This window comes from Panthera uncia (genome assembly GCF_023721935.1).
Source record: "Panthera uncia isolate 11264 chromosome C1 unlocalized genomic scaffold, Puncia_PCG_1.0 HiC_scaffold_3, whole genome shotgun sequence".
NCBI lineage: Eukaryota > Metazoa > Chordata > Mammalia > Carnivora > Felidae > Panthera > Panthera uncia.
In genome coordinates, this window is record NW_026057584.1 from 17,675,709 (window position 1) to 17,690,673 (window position 14,965).

Genomic DNA, 14,965 nt, shown 5'->3' on the forward strand with positions numbered 1-14,965 from the left:
AGTCCATTTACTTCCCTCCCCACTCTCTGATTGGTGCATAAACTCAACCAAAAATGGCTTTAGAAGCAGAGAGAAAGGAGCCAGGTCCCCACCAGTATCCCTTGTTTTCCTGCAGGATGCTGTCTGGTCAGTGGTTTTAGAGAGTCAAAAGAGATTTCCATAAACCGTAACAGCCATTATTGGAGACCAAACTGGGGGCCTTTATCATCACCCTTCCCAGAATCCACCATGAGGGAATTCTATCTTTCAGACCAACTCTCAGCAGCATGATGGAAAAAGAATTAGACTCGAAATTGGGACTCCTGAAACATTTTCCCCTAATTGGGTTTCTCATTGCAGCCAGAGCAATCATTCCAAAACACAAAGCTGACCATGCTAACCCCTGTTTTAAAACCTTCCACTGCTTTCCGTGCTTTTAGAGTAACAACTAGATCCCTCAATGTGGCCTGTATAGCTGTATTAGTCGGCTTGCACAACCGTAACAAAACATCACAGACTTAGTGGCTTAAACAAGAGAAATTCATTTTCTCACGCTTTGGACGCTAGACGTCCAAGATTCAGGTATTGACACAAGGTTGATTTCACCTTGGCTTGCAGACAGCTGACTTCTCTGTGTGTCCTCACATGAGCTTTCCTCATGCACACATATTCCTGGTGTCTCTCTTACAGTGAGGTCCTAATGGATTAGGGCCCTGTCTTTGTGACCTCATTAAACATTAGTTTATTTCCTAAAAGGCCCTACCTCCACATATAGTCACATTGGGGGTTAGAGATTCCAATATGAATTTGGGGGGAACTCATTAAATGTTAGTTTATTTCCTGAAAGGCCCTATCTCCACATATAGTCACACTGGGGGTTAGAGATTCAAATATGAATTGGGGGGAGCTCAAGTCAGTCTTAAAAATGGTCTTGGTTGGTCTGTCCTGTGCTCACCCCTCCAAAGCTTTCTCAGGCCACTAACTAGTCCCTACTTCTACCCTCCAGCTACTCTGGTTTTCTTCCTTATTGAACTGTTCCAGTCTCCTAGCAGTTGTGATTTTATTTTTCTCCACATGATGCCCTGTCCTCCTAAGCACATAAGCTCCAAGAGAGCAAAGAAGGATTGTGTCTGTTTTTCCTCAACAGTTTATCCCCAAACTCAGTACTTGGCTTTAGTAAATCCTCAATAAAAGAATGCAGAATGAATGAAAAGTTGATTAAAGGGCTTAATCTTTATGATAGCCACATAGGTCAACATGACTCGGAGACATGAAAATGATGCTTATCCATGCAATCAATACCTGTTCAGCACCCAATGTGTGCTAAATCCTGAGAACACAAAAATAAATAAGATAGGTAGGTGTCAAACCAATCTCTTTGCAAGGCTAAATTCTCTTACTGAACCATAGTCCCTGTTCCCATTATGTTTGATCTCCAATCTACTTTGGCCTGGGTGTAAACAGCCACTGAAATTTTTCAAGCTATGTGATACTTACTTACCATTGCTATTTACATTCATTGCACATATATCATTTGAAAGTCTTAATGTTAGAAATAAAAATCGCCCTACCTCATTAAAAGTTTAAAAGGCAATTGTCATGCTTTCAGAGATGGAGCCTGATTACAGTCCCAGGAAAATGACTCTCAATAAATTCTTAATGGTTTTACGGGTAGCTAAAGAGAGAAAATACAGGTAAAGATTTTAAGATATATAAATAACTGAAAGATGCGTACTAATTTTAAAAATCATTCTCCAGGACTAACGTGACTATGAGATAAAGCACACATTTCTTCATAATGTTGTAATATAAACTGAATTAAGAGGAAGTAGAGATAAAGCACTTGTATCATATACACACCAACGCTTCTAAAAGTCTTGGAAAACCTAATAAATTTAATAAGGGCAGAATTTAGGAGATTTCATGAAAACTTGACTTTGTAAATCCTCTTAAATCCAAAACTTGTAGCTACTATTTGATGTTTGCCTGAGATCTACCAGACTCTCTGTTCGGAGCTTTACAGATATTATTCTAATCCTCCCAATCACCATACAGACTAGGAACCACCATTCCCATTTTACAGAAGGGAACATTTCAGATAGGAACGAACGCTTAAAACACAGTAGCAAAGCCGGGTCTCAAACTCCAGCCAGACTAATCTCGGAATCCATGTTCTTTGCATTGTCCCATGCTGATTCAAAGCAGTCAAGAATAGGTTCTGGCTGACTCCCTTTGTGGAAAATCTGGGATATAAAAGAGGAAATTAAATGAATTAAAGTAGATTTTTGTCTCTATTTTGAGACTGGAAATGTGATTTTTAAATGCCTTCTAGACCTCAGGGAGAGAAAGCAAAAGTCTTCAGGCCCTTCATCCGTCTCTATGAAGAAATTTAATCTCCCCTATAAGAGCATTCTTAGCTTAGACAGGGAGCAATCCAAATAGAGCCACATGCAAGACCAGACTCTTCCCGGAGGAGAGTTGGGGACTGAGCCCTCTCTGATGTGACATCACAAAGGGTGAGGAAATGCTGCAAATCTTCCTCCAATCTTTTCTCCAACAGAACCTGGGATTTCCATCATAGGAGAGTTATTCCTTTTGGTTAAGCTGTTTCCCCCAGGAATCTTCTTTTTAAATGCTGGACATCACTAATCATCAGAGAAATGCAAATTAAAACCACAATGAGGTATCACTTTACACCTGTCAGAATGGCTAAAATCAAAAACATAAGAACTAACAAATGTTGGTGAGGATGTGGAGAAAAAGGAACACTTCTGTACTGTTAGTGGGAATGCAAACGGGTGCAGCCACTGTGGAAGACAGTATGAAGGTTCCTCAAAAAGTTAATAATAGAATTACCCAAAGGAAATGAATTTGAAAAGATATACACACCTTTACGTTTACTGCAGCATTGTTTACAATAGCCAAGATAAGGAAGCAACCCAAGTGTCCAACGATAAATCAATAGATGGATAAAGAAGATGTGGTGTGTGGGTGGATGGACAGATGATGATAGATAGATAGATAGATACAACAGAATATTAGCCATAAAAAGAATTAAATCTTGCCTTTTGCAATAACATAGATAGACCTACAAGGCATAAGGCTAAGTGAAATAAGTCACACAAAGAAAAACAAATACCATACAATTTCACTCTTATGTGGAATTTAAATTTTTTTTTAACGTTTATTTATTTTTGAGATAGAGAGAGAGACAGAGCATGAATGGGGGAGGAGCAGAGAGAGGGAGACACAGAATCGGAAGCAGGCTCCAGGCTCCGAGCCATCAGCCCAGAGCCTGACGTGGGGCTCAAACTCATGGACCGCGAGATCGTGACCTGAGTTGAAGTCGGACGTCTAACCGCCTGAGCCACCCAGGCACCCCAATTAGATCATTTTTTAATACTCTGGCTCATTTGGTTTATTTGAGAACAGTTAGCCAATCACCTACCAGTCTTCAAAGGAAGTAGACCAAGACAAGTAAGTCCAGAGTATGGAACCCCCTTACAAGGGAAGGTATCAGAAGGGTGACTGGTCTTCTCTTCCTTACAGAGTTGTTAGGAACCAACCATAGCTATGATGCAAGTAGATCATCTCGTTTTAGTCCCAGGAAAGGTTCTGTGTTTTGATGTTCCCATCTCTAAAATGGGGATAAGGATATTAACTACCTGATAGGGTTGCTTTGAGATGAAATGATTCAACCAAGTACCAGCCATTGCTCTGAGCACTGAGTACACTGCTGAGAACCTTCCTGGCACACAGCAATCACTCAATATAGGTAAGTGTTTGGGCCTCTCCAGACCTTAGTTTTCTCATTTGCAAATCAAGGGGAGTGACGTTCTATACTGCAAGTGCCTGGCTTTCCTTGATTCATCCAACAAATATTTAACGAGTGCCTACTCTGTGCCAGCCACGAGACCGGCATGGGGACTCTGATACACTTGTTTCTTGCATTCAGTGAGCTTATACTTTAGAGGAAGAGGCAAACTTTCCTGACAATTATCAACAATCGGTGATGATCCCTGGAAAAACACTTAACTACAATTGTTACAAGTGCTTTGGAGGAAAAGCACTGGACCAGTAGACATTCGGGAAGGTCTTTCTGAAGAAGGGACACTCAAAGGGACTTCAGGATGAGCAGATTTGGCAGATGAGTCAGTGAAAGAGCAGCCCAGGCAGAGGAAGCACTGTGGGTGAAGCACATTCAAGTGAAGCCCTGGGATCACTAAAAGAATTGCTGTTTCTGAGATCATGCATGTGTTGGCCTCTGCTGTGAATAGAGGCAACTGTGGCCAACTCATGGGGGGTAGACAGCCTTGGGTCACTCCCCGGCCACGCAGCAAGAGGCCACATGGCTTGTAGATGCCGCAGAAGTGAGCCAGCCAAATGTCTTTGGGAACATCTGTTCTCCATGGCTTTCATCCAGCCCCTGCACATTCCTAAGGGAGTCCCGGCACCTCCAGAACAGTCTCCCCCCACCCCACCCCACCCCCCGCCAACTTCCCTTCCCTTTTCCCCCTCTGATCCTCTGCTCTTTTCTATTCCTTCTTTGGGTTCTTCTCTCATAATAGTAAATAAATGTGAATAGCAAATTTTAAGGGGTTTCTTGTCAGATTGGCAGAAGTTTAAAAGACTAACAATATCAAATGCTGGAATGGATGCCAGGAAATGCAACATCATCATTCATTTAGGGAATGTGTAACTTAGCGATGCCTTTTTGAAAAACAATTTGGCAGCATCTATCAAAATTTTAAGTTCACATGCCTTTTAACTGAGCAATTCCACTTCTAGGAATAAAGCTTTAAAAAAATACTTGCCTAGATGCACAAAAGGAGGATGTTAAAAGTTGTTTGGAGGGGCGTCTGGGTGGCTCAGTCGGTTAGGCGTCCGACTTTGGCTCAGGTCATGATCTCACGGTCCGTGAGTTCAAGCCCCGCGTCAAGCTCTGTACTGACAGCTCAGAGCCTGGAGCCTGTTTCAGATTCTGTGTCTCCCTCTCTCTCTGCCCCTCCCCTGTTCATGCTCTGTCTCTGTCTCAAAAATAAATAAATGTTAAAAAAAAAATTTTTTTTAATAAAAAAAATGAAAAATAAAAAAAAGTTGTTTGGAGCTATCGATCATGAATCATAGTGAAACACTGTAAGTTTCAAAGTCCATCAATTCAGGAGCACTTTAAATAAATTATGGTATATCTATATTATGGAATATTATGATGCCAGTAGAAGAAAGAATTCAACCCTAAGTGATTTCCAAGACATGTTGTGACATGGAAAGAACAAATTACAGAATAGTTAGAATACTGTGTACTCTTTGATTTTTTTTTTTTTTAGGAAACATGCATATATGGAGGAATTTAAGCATGGAAATGCATAGAAGGAAACTGGAAGTTCTCATCGCACTACTGGCAGCAGATATCTCCAGGGAGAGAAGTAGCGGTCACCTGGGGGGTAAAAGGGAAGCATTCAGGATCCCCTAGGAATATGACACCCCTAGAGCAGTCAAATTCCCCGAAACAGAAAGCAGAAGAGTGGTCGCCAGGGCTACCAGGAGGAGGGAATGAGAAGGTAACATTTACTGGGTGCAGAGTTTCTGTGGGGGAAGATGTAAAAGTTCTAGAGGTGGATAATGGTGATGGTCGCAGAACAATGAGAATGTACTAATGGCATAGAACTGTACACTTAAAAATGGTTGAAATGGTAAATTTTATGTTATGTATATTTTACCACATTATCTGGGGCATCTGAGGTCAAGGGAAGACTCTTGCTCATAGTAATGACACTTAATGCCAGGGGGTCACCCAGGGAGTAACATATAGACCTCCCACCCAACAGATTCCATAATCGGAAGGTTCACAAGATATTTACAGGCTGAGCTTACGTCCAAACTCCCAACCTCAAGACCCTTTGAAAGGGTCTCCTTCAACAATCCAAACTTCTAAATGCCCTATGTCAAATGGTGTGAATTGAGGGACAGACTCATAACTGTCATTTAAGCAAAGAAACAAAAAATAAAGGGCAGAAAGGTCGCAATGATTTAGCTCAGTTCTTAAGTCCTCCAACTTGGAACCAACCGCTAAGTGAGTGCTCCAGCCTTTTATAGGATGTATTTGCATTTATAGTGTGCTGAGCCATGGCTGGTTTTCTCTCGGAGCTGGCTTCTTGGAGACGAAACCCATAATGACATCAAGTCATGAGACGCAAATACGACTAGAATTAAACTACTCTGTGCCCAAACACATCATGTTTGGCATCTGCATATCATTACTCAGAGCCCATTGAACCAAGCAGAGGGACAACGCTGATTATACTGAGCCAGACCACTTTGCAGAGGAACCAAATAAACACAAACAAACCCAAGTCTCGTAACATTTCACTGCTCTTCCACAGGCATCTGTCAGAATAAAGGAGAGATGTTTATGCTAGGGCAGGAAGTCCAGGTCAAAGGTGGAGGGAGAAAGGCTCCAGTACTTAAGAAGAACCCAGGGCAGGAAGGCAAATGTCATTGATAGAAAGTCCATCATTGCCACAGGTAACCAAATATTCTTAGCCTTTGATTTTTACAGGCTGGTGATTTATGAATCATGACAAAACAGAAGGGGCATACCTTGAGCTAATGCCCATTTAGATGAGGGGATAAAACCCTGGTGTTTACTCTGGGCACTGTTAATATCTCAAATGAATACGAACCCAAGATGTTTATTGAAAATGAGAATGATGCCATTTTCCACTGTGTCTCATGTCATCTGAATGCCCTTGCACTTGAGAACTACAATTTGCAAGGCAGGAATTTATTTAGTCTCCAGGAAGTTGTGAAAGTCTAAGTTAGCAAATTCAAGCTACCCGACCACCCCTTTAAAAATAGAGAACAAAACAGTGATGAAGAAGCAAAAATCAACATTTGGCAGAGAAGGGGGGGGGGGGGCGGGGGGGGGGGGCTGGATAAACTTTGTTAAAAGCCTGATGTTGCCTTCCCAATGTGACAAAGCAGAAGGAAAACTACAGTTTTCTAGTGAAAATACAGGCTGATTTTGGCTGGAGGGCTGACCCCCAGACGTAGTTGAAGGAGTGGGGGTGAATCTTAGTACTTGGAGTTGGAGGGGACGTAGTGTGTCCCTTCCCTCAGTCACACTCACTGCAAGAATGCCCCTCTGCCCTGCTGGGGCCTCAGAGTTCACTCCTTCACATCCTGGGGCCCTTCCCCTGACAGCTGAGATGAAATCCTCTCCTCGGGGCTGGCCTCCACTGCTGCTGGTGCCCTGCACCTCCTGACCCTACACCGGTCCTCCCTAGTCCCTGTTCCCACCCCCCGAACGGCTCTCACTTCTATGTGTCTCAGGAGTGCCTCCAGGTAAAACATCATCAGGTCCTTGAGGGAAGCGATTTTTCCAAGCACTAGACCTCTGCCCCTGATATCCTGGTCAACATTTCCACCCTTTTGGGCCCAAGAGTTTCTTTGAAGCAAGAACTTGATGAAGCAAGTGGTTCCCACACCCCCCGGAAACCACTCTATGCTATTGTTAATGATCAACGACCCTCAGTGCGTAGGAAAGCAAAGTGCCTACTGCAGACTTTGAACAGAAGGGTTGAAGCAGACAGGGAGAGAATAACAGAGTATTGGGCCAGAAGGGAGAAGCAGGGAAAAGTAACACATAAAAAAGAAGAGGGAGGAATAAGAAGAAACATCTTAGCTTCGATCACAATTTTACCCAAGGTGAATAGCGTGGATGTATGTGCACATGTGCACACGCACACACACACATGCATGCGCAACACACACACATGCACAGCCCCCACACACACAGCCCCCACACCGTAGGTAGCCCCGACAAGCAGCCAAATAGCTCAATGCACCACCTGATGTCTTCCTTCCGACCATTAATGGATCCTGCATTGTCTCCATTTTAACAGCTTAATCACTTAGCCATCATCTTCTCTCCGTGTGGACTTCTAGACAGTGTTCGGTTAAAGAACTTCAATCTCTTTACAAGCAACCCAATAAAGATAAGTGGAAATATCAAAATTCTCAGTGAACTAAAACCTCAGGCTGCAGAGATTCCTCACATATAATACTTTCTAATGGTGACCAGGAGCCAGATGGAATAACCCAATAAAAGTTAAAACCAGGGGCAGGCAGAGCTATAATGCACATGGTCAAGTGAGCTGTTTTGATATGGAAATTTCCTTTGCAGAACTGAATAGGTTCTGTAGGCATTTTCCAGACTTTAATCTCCTCAGTTGATTTTTCGATTCTAGGTCTCCGCCATCATGCCCTCCCTAACCACAAATCTGTCCCACAGCCATCAAATCTGGTAATTCTGTCAAGTTTTTTGTTTTAAGGTTATAAGGGAAAAAGTAGAGCCCTCTCCTGACTGCAAATGTCAAAATCAATTCAACCATTTATTTACCTTTTGTCTAATATAATTAAAATAGGAGCCATTTTTCCTTTGCATGCTGATGAGTCCTGTAACTATCACATCATTTCAACCGCTTTTCTCATATTTGATTATATTGCACTAAGGAGCACAATGCCCCCTCTTAAGCGAGTGGACATAAGGAGAATGAAAGATGTACTGAAAAGAGGAGTAGGAGGAAGTGTGATCCAGATTACTCAGTCATCTCCTCTGGTATGAAAAAATTATGAACACGTTTCAATTGCAGCTCAACTTTACAAAGTGCTTTCATGCAACGACCTTGAGTCTTACAGTACACAGCAGGGCAAGCAGGGAAGCGGTTATCCCCATTTTCCACACAAGAAAATGGAGGCTCAGAAGAGTCAAAGAATTTGTCCCGTGTCACGGTGACTTACAGACCCAAAACACAGAGTCCAGGCTGTATTTGGGTCCCATCTGTCACTCTCTCAAAAGCTATGAGAAGATCTGACTGTCTGGGGCTTTCTCGCAAAACTGCATATCCTGGGCCGTGATAGGAATCCTGGCTATGGAAACTCTCCCAACTGTGCCTCTCTTCCACCTTTGGATCCCTTGCCTACCCGTTATGAACACCAGCACCATCAATACACATTGAAGATTTCTGCTCATGCTCCCCTCTGCCCCCTCTTCAGCCAGCCCTCAGATGGGCTAGTAACCTGATAAATCAGTTCCCATTAAAGCATTCTCAGTAGAGTCCAAGGTAAGTGCCTTGCCAAGGTCCACAACTAGTTCATGGCAGCCCCAGGATTTAAACCCAAAACAGTATAATTCCAGTTCTTGTCGTAGGCATGGCAAAGTAAACATTCCCAGAAATCCCTGATGACACCACTTGGACAGTTCCATTCTCTATACAGACAGTCTGTTTCAGCCCAAATTCTTCAAAAATATGCATCTAAGGGAAATTAACCTTCACCCAATACATAAAGAGTATTGAAAGAATTTTCCAGATTATTCTATGAAAGCTTCTGATTAGCTTAACATTTAGTTAAGCACAGATACATGCCAAGCCCTGGTACATGGCTACAACTGGACGATGATGATGATGGTGATGATGGTGATGTGACAGAGATGTCAATTGCCGCTTCCTGAGCTTTACTCCAGGTCACACACTGTGGGAATCCTCTTATTAACATTATCTTATTTATTCCTCATTAACTCCAGGAGATATATGATATTATTCCCACCACAGATGAGAAGACCAGGGCTTGTAGTGACTAACAAATTTACCCACGGTTTCATAGGGGTCCAGCCAGGATTCAATTCCTGTCTCCCTGGTTAAAGCCTTAGACTCTCAACTGCAGTGTGATCATTAAAATGGGCCTCGGCAATGAGAAAAACTCAAATGTTTGAGACTGGTTGGGATAAAACACAGATATGCGAGTACTTATTTCAAAACCCAAGCCTATACGGTGATGTTGGATCCTGGCAAACAAACAGACACTGAAAACGAGCTCCTTTTCAAAGCAGTTTCTGTTCTGGGGCCAATTCTAAATACCATTTAACCAGACTTTCTCTGCGTATTTTTGGAACTTTCTCAGGCATAACAGGAATGAAAACACTCATCCACTGGAGGGGGAAATGGAGATGAAGTGTGGAAGAAACGCTTAGCAAGCAGTGCTGGCACAGGGGTAGGGAAGAGAGAAGGGGAGCTGGGCCCCTCCTCTCATTTGGGGCGGAGAACCCACCCCATCTGACTTAGCCATTTCCCTGGAATCCTTCTCTAGCTTTCTGTCCAAATCTTTCTTAATCCTTCTCTTCTTTCCTCTCACCTTTCCTCTCTGTCCTTTCCCCTTCTCCTTTTTCCCTTCCAATCCATGGATTGGAAGGGACACAGACAGAAGGGTACCCAGAAGAAAGACCGTAGGATGTATAAAATCAGGTTAGAGTGCATCTCAGTTCCTTTGCTCCTCCCAGCCAAAGTCTTTACTCATCAAATAATAAGGCAATGGGAGAGGATAGAAAGTCCACTGGCCTGAGAGCTCATAGCTCTGGGTTCTAATCCTGCCCAACTTTGAGTACCTCTGTCATTGGCTGTAAAATGGGAGAAATAGAATCATCTTTCAAGTTCCTTATCATCTATGAACCCTAGAATTTCTGTAGCTGGAAAAAGTATTACAAAATAATTAGTGTTACAAAAATGTTACAAAATTATAGCAATACAGAATAGCAATAATAATAATAATAGAATTACAAAATAATTGGTTCATTCACTGATGAAAGGACTCCTAAGTGAGACCCAAAGACACTTAGCTAGCCTCCTCCAAATGAATTAGTGATTCAGGACTGGTTTAATTTGACCATTATAAAATCAGGCTAAATAATTCAGGTCTTCCAAACTGGATCTTTTTGTCCTGATAACCCACTTTAAACAAATGAATCTGATAATTGCCCAACTTCTGCTCTGACTGTCAGGGACACACCTAAAGATGATGATATTTCCTAATTTCAGAAGGATTTCCAAGCAACAAATGTGAATCATCTTTTCCATTCAGTATGCTTTGGCTTTACATTATTTCCACACTAATGTGGATTTTGTCAGACTTCTCAGGCAAAGAGATGTAGAAAGACAAATAAGAATAAAGTTTAAGCTCTAGCTGTTTCTTTTCTTTTCCATCCATCTTCAAGGTGAACACTTCTCTTCACGGACAGGTCCTCTTGATTTTAGGAGCTTATCAACAGCCCTGGGGCAAAGTTACAATCTGCTAACAAAGAACTATTGTAATCAAAGGAATCCAACAGAAAGGTTTCTATTGCTGCTTGCCTGGGAAAGAAAGTTTTTCTTTCCCTAACTAGTTATTAAAGTACTTATGTTTAAATCAGGGATATTTCAGTGACATCAGAATACGGACCAACCCTAAGCCTTTGTGAAAACTTAAATTACTGCTTGAAAATATTGTTAACTTTCAATTTTCTTGTATTTTCCATTTTTTTTAAATACCTTGCTACATTTTCTTAGTGGCTTGTCTTGATTCAGTTAGCCAAAGGAGATTTTTTCCTTTTTTTTTTTTTTTTTTAAGAAAGAACATAGGAACAATGATATTCTTTGAACTTAGTTGAAGGTAGCTATTTAGAATTTGCCAAATTAGATGGACTGAGCATTTCAGTTCTATTGAGTGCACTCATCTGATAAGTCTTTGATGCATATCTCTATCGGCTTGTGGTAAGAGAAAAATTAAAGGCAGGTGGGGAAAGCAAAGCCGTGCGCCTAAGAGGCAAATCTAGAACATGTTATAACATTGTTATTATTGGCTGGGGTCAGGGCTCTGCATCTTTCCTCTGCATCAGGAGTTGGGGTTTGTTTGGCGACACAGAGGGAGGCCCCTTATTGGATTCATATTGGCTGACAGCGGGAGGGGGAAAAAAAAAAAAAAAAAAAACAGCTGGGGCTGCTGCTACAAGGTGGGAGAAGAGTGTATCCTGGTGGCCGGAAAGAAAAGCAGCCAAGGCGGGAAGGTGTGGCTCATGACTTTGGAAGGTGGTGACTTTCTGGCTTTTCTCTGTATGTTTTAACACCGTGCACCTTCAGAAAAGGTCATTATTATTGGTGTTTAAAATAACATCCAACTTTGGTAGTCAGATTGTTTTTCTACTATTTGGGAGATATTCATAAACTTGGATTCCAAGACTAGAAGGTAAGTTTAGAAATTCCAAATGTGTGGGGGCACCTGGGTAGCTCAGTCGGTTAAGCATCAGCCTTCGACTCAGGTCATGATATCATGGCTTGTGGGTTCGAGCCCCGCATCAGGCTCTCTGCTGTCAGCACAAAACCCACTTAGGATCCTCTGTCTCCCTCTCTCTCTGCCCCTACCCCCCTCAAACATAAATAAAATATTTAAAAAAAAAAAAAAGGAAAGAAATTCCAAATGTGATAAAAATCAGTTTATACCAAAAAGGCAACTCCTTGCTCTGTCCTCATGTTTCCTCCCTTTCTCCTCATCCCTTCCCAGAAACGATGGTCAGAGAAAAGGGAGGGGAGGCCAGTTTAGACAGCCAGTGTCCTTCCTCCTCTCAGTCGCCAATGCCAAGAGGGACCATCAGCTACACTGGCTACCTTGAATTTTCCATCCTCTGTATATGAAATCTCCTTCATCTTACTCTTTAAATTTATCCGTTTTCCTTGTCAGCAGGTTTTACCACTCAGAGAAAACATGGTAAGAGCTCAAACTCAACTCACTCCCTGAGATTCAGACACACCTGAGTCTCCTAGGGAGTGAGGTTTGATTCTCTGCCAAAGTCAAGGTACAATACTTCTGCACAGGGAAAGGATAAAGGGAATTTGGTTCTCATACCCCATGTCTGCACTATTTGTGCACAAACTTTGGTAAACACCTAAAGACAAAACAAAACAGACAGTATGTGTCAGAACCCCGAATAACATACTAACAAAGCCCCGCTAGCTTTCTGGAAGCAACTACCTTTTATTTGCTGAGTCCTTCTCATAAAAGCATTTGCGGGATGCATTAGCAAACCCCCCAGAGTGCTGGAGGCTGCCCGGGGGGTGTTCTGTTGGGAACAGCCCAGGACACAGCCATGGTAGGCTTGTAGATGGGACCACTCGGCAGTGAGCAATGTGGTACCACTGAGTAGCCTCTAGTGCCCAGAGACTTGATGTTGAGTGACGTCGGTGGCGGGAATGCCAAACTGAGACTCACCGTGTGGAATCCTGAGAACTCTCCCCTGCTGTATGCCCACACTACATTTGACATTTGCTGCCACTCGGGCACCAGGAAGCCACAGAAGCTCACATGGGATAAAGACGAGGAGCTGCTGCACATTCACATCCCTTACCGGAAGAAACTCTGCCTTTCTCCCTGGTCACATGCAACCCTTGGGATCCAAGCTCCATTTTCATGATACCGCGCATATCCCGCCCTTTTGTTTTCCTTCCAAGCAACACCCATACTAATAAAGGCTAACCTTCATTGCATGCTTACCTCGTACCAGGGGCTTAACTCAATTAACCCTGTTGTGATCCTCATTTTAATGATGAGGAAATTGAGACTGGAGAATTAGCAAGCTGCCCAAGATCACAAAGCTAGAAAATAAGGATTTGAAGGCAGACTTTGAACTGCCCGAACTTACACCCTTAAACTGTTACATTATCCTTCCTCTGCTGTTGGGATATTGATCACATCAGGTTGACCTTGATACTCATTTGAAGTCTGAGTAAAAATGAGGGAAGAAAGGGGAGCCAGGATGGCCCCGGCTAGAGCCTTTGAGAACACAGGGTAACAGAGAAATCACTGCCCGCATCACATACCTTCCCTTAGCGTGGGACCTCTGCAGATCATCGACATCAGAATGACCTGGGAAGCTTGTTCAACAGCCTTCCTCCTGGGCTCCTCCCACAACCTGCTCAATCCGACTGCTAAGGCCGGTAAGGAGGTCCAAGGACCTCCGTGCTCAGTAAGCTCCCCAGGTGATTTTTCTATACACTAGCATCTGAGAACCGCATACTTACAGAACCACAAAATTCCTCTCAAATGATCTATGGAATAATATCTTCTGGCACTAGCTTTTGGGGGGGAGGTGGTTAAGGGAGGGATTGAAGAGGTATTTTTCCATGTTGGTCCAATGAAGCATAGATCTAGTGGCAACAAACACATTTCAAATGGAATTCATCGTCTGTTCCCTAACAAAACATTTTTAGGAAAGGAAAAGAAAACACACGCACACACACACACCCCCAAAAAAACTGAGAGTTGGGGGGAAATTCAGTCGTTTACTCTAAGGATTTTTGGTTTGATGTGGTTTCTGCTGGTTTGATTTTGTTTCATTTGTGCATTTTGTTTTGAGTTGTTTTTTCCCCCCCTTGGAAGTTTTTTTATGTTTTAGCCTGCAGGCCCCACATTTTTTAAAATATTCCTGCCTTGCAAATCTGAGAAAACCTGGGGCTGGTGATCCCACCGGAGTACTGCCAGGATTCATTCTGGGGAGCTGCCCACAAGGTCTCCATGCCTAATGGGAGACAGGGTGGTGACATGACCACTGGTGAATAAACAGGTATGATCAGTCTCCTGGAGAAGGACTGTGTTTTAGAAATATTGCCATGGGAACATAGAATTCCAGATATGGCAAGAATTTTAAACATTATCCAGTGGAGCCATCGACTGTTAACAGACTGGAGACATGAGCCAGCACCAAGAACCCAGATTAGGGCTTCCTCTTCCCGGCGCAAGTTCTGGGAAGATCCCACCAGTATTCCCTGAAGGTATTCCTTCAGGTATTCCTTGATTCCACCAGTATTCTTTCACAATTTTATTTTCTTTCTGCCTCACCTTTCCATCTGTGCTATTATTAACAGTTATTTTTAAATCAACTCCTGTTTTCACTCAAATTTATTCAAGAAGCAAACTTTGAATCAGTGCTATAAATGGAAGATCATATCAGCACCTCGGAAAAAAGAACCCGACCCTTCCCGTCTGACCTCCCTGAAATTCAGGGACCAGGAGGATTTAGATAAGGAGGGACACTCTTGCTAAATTCTAGCAAGATACATCACCTGCCTGGGGCTCTAAGCCTGGGGCCTGCTCTCTCTTTGTCAAAGGAGTAGATGGGCAA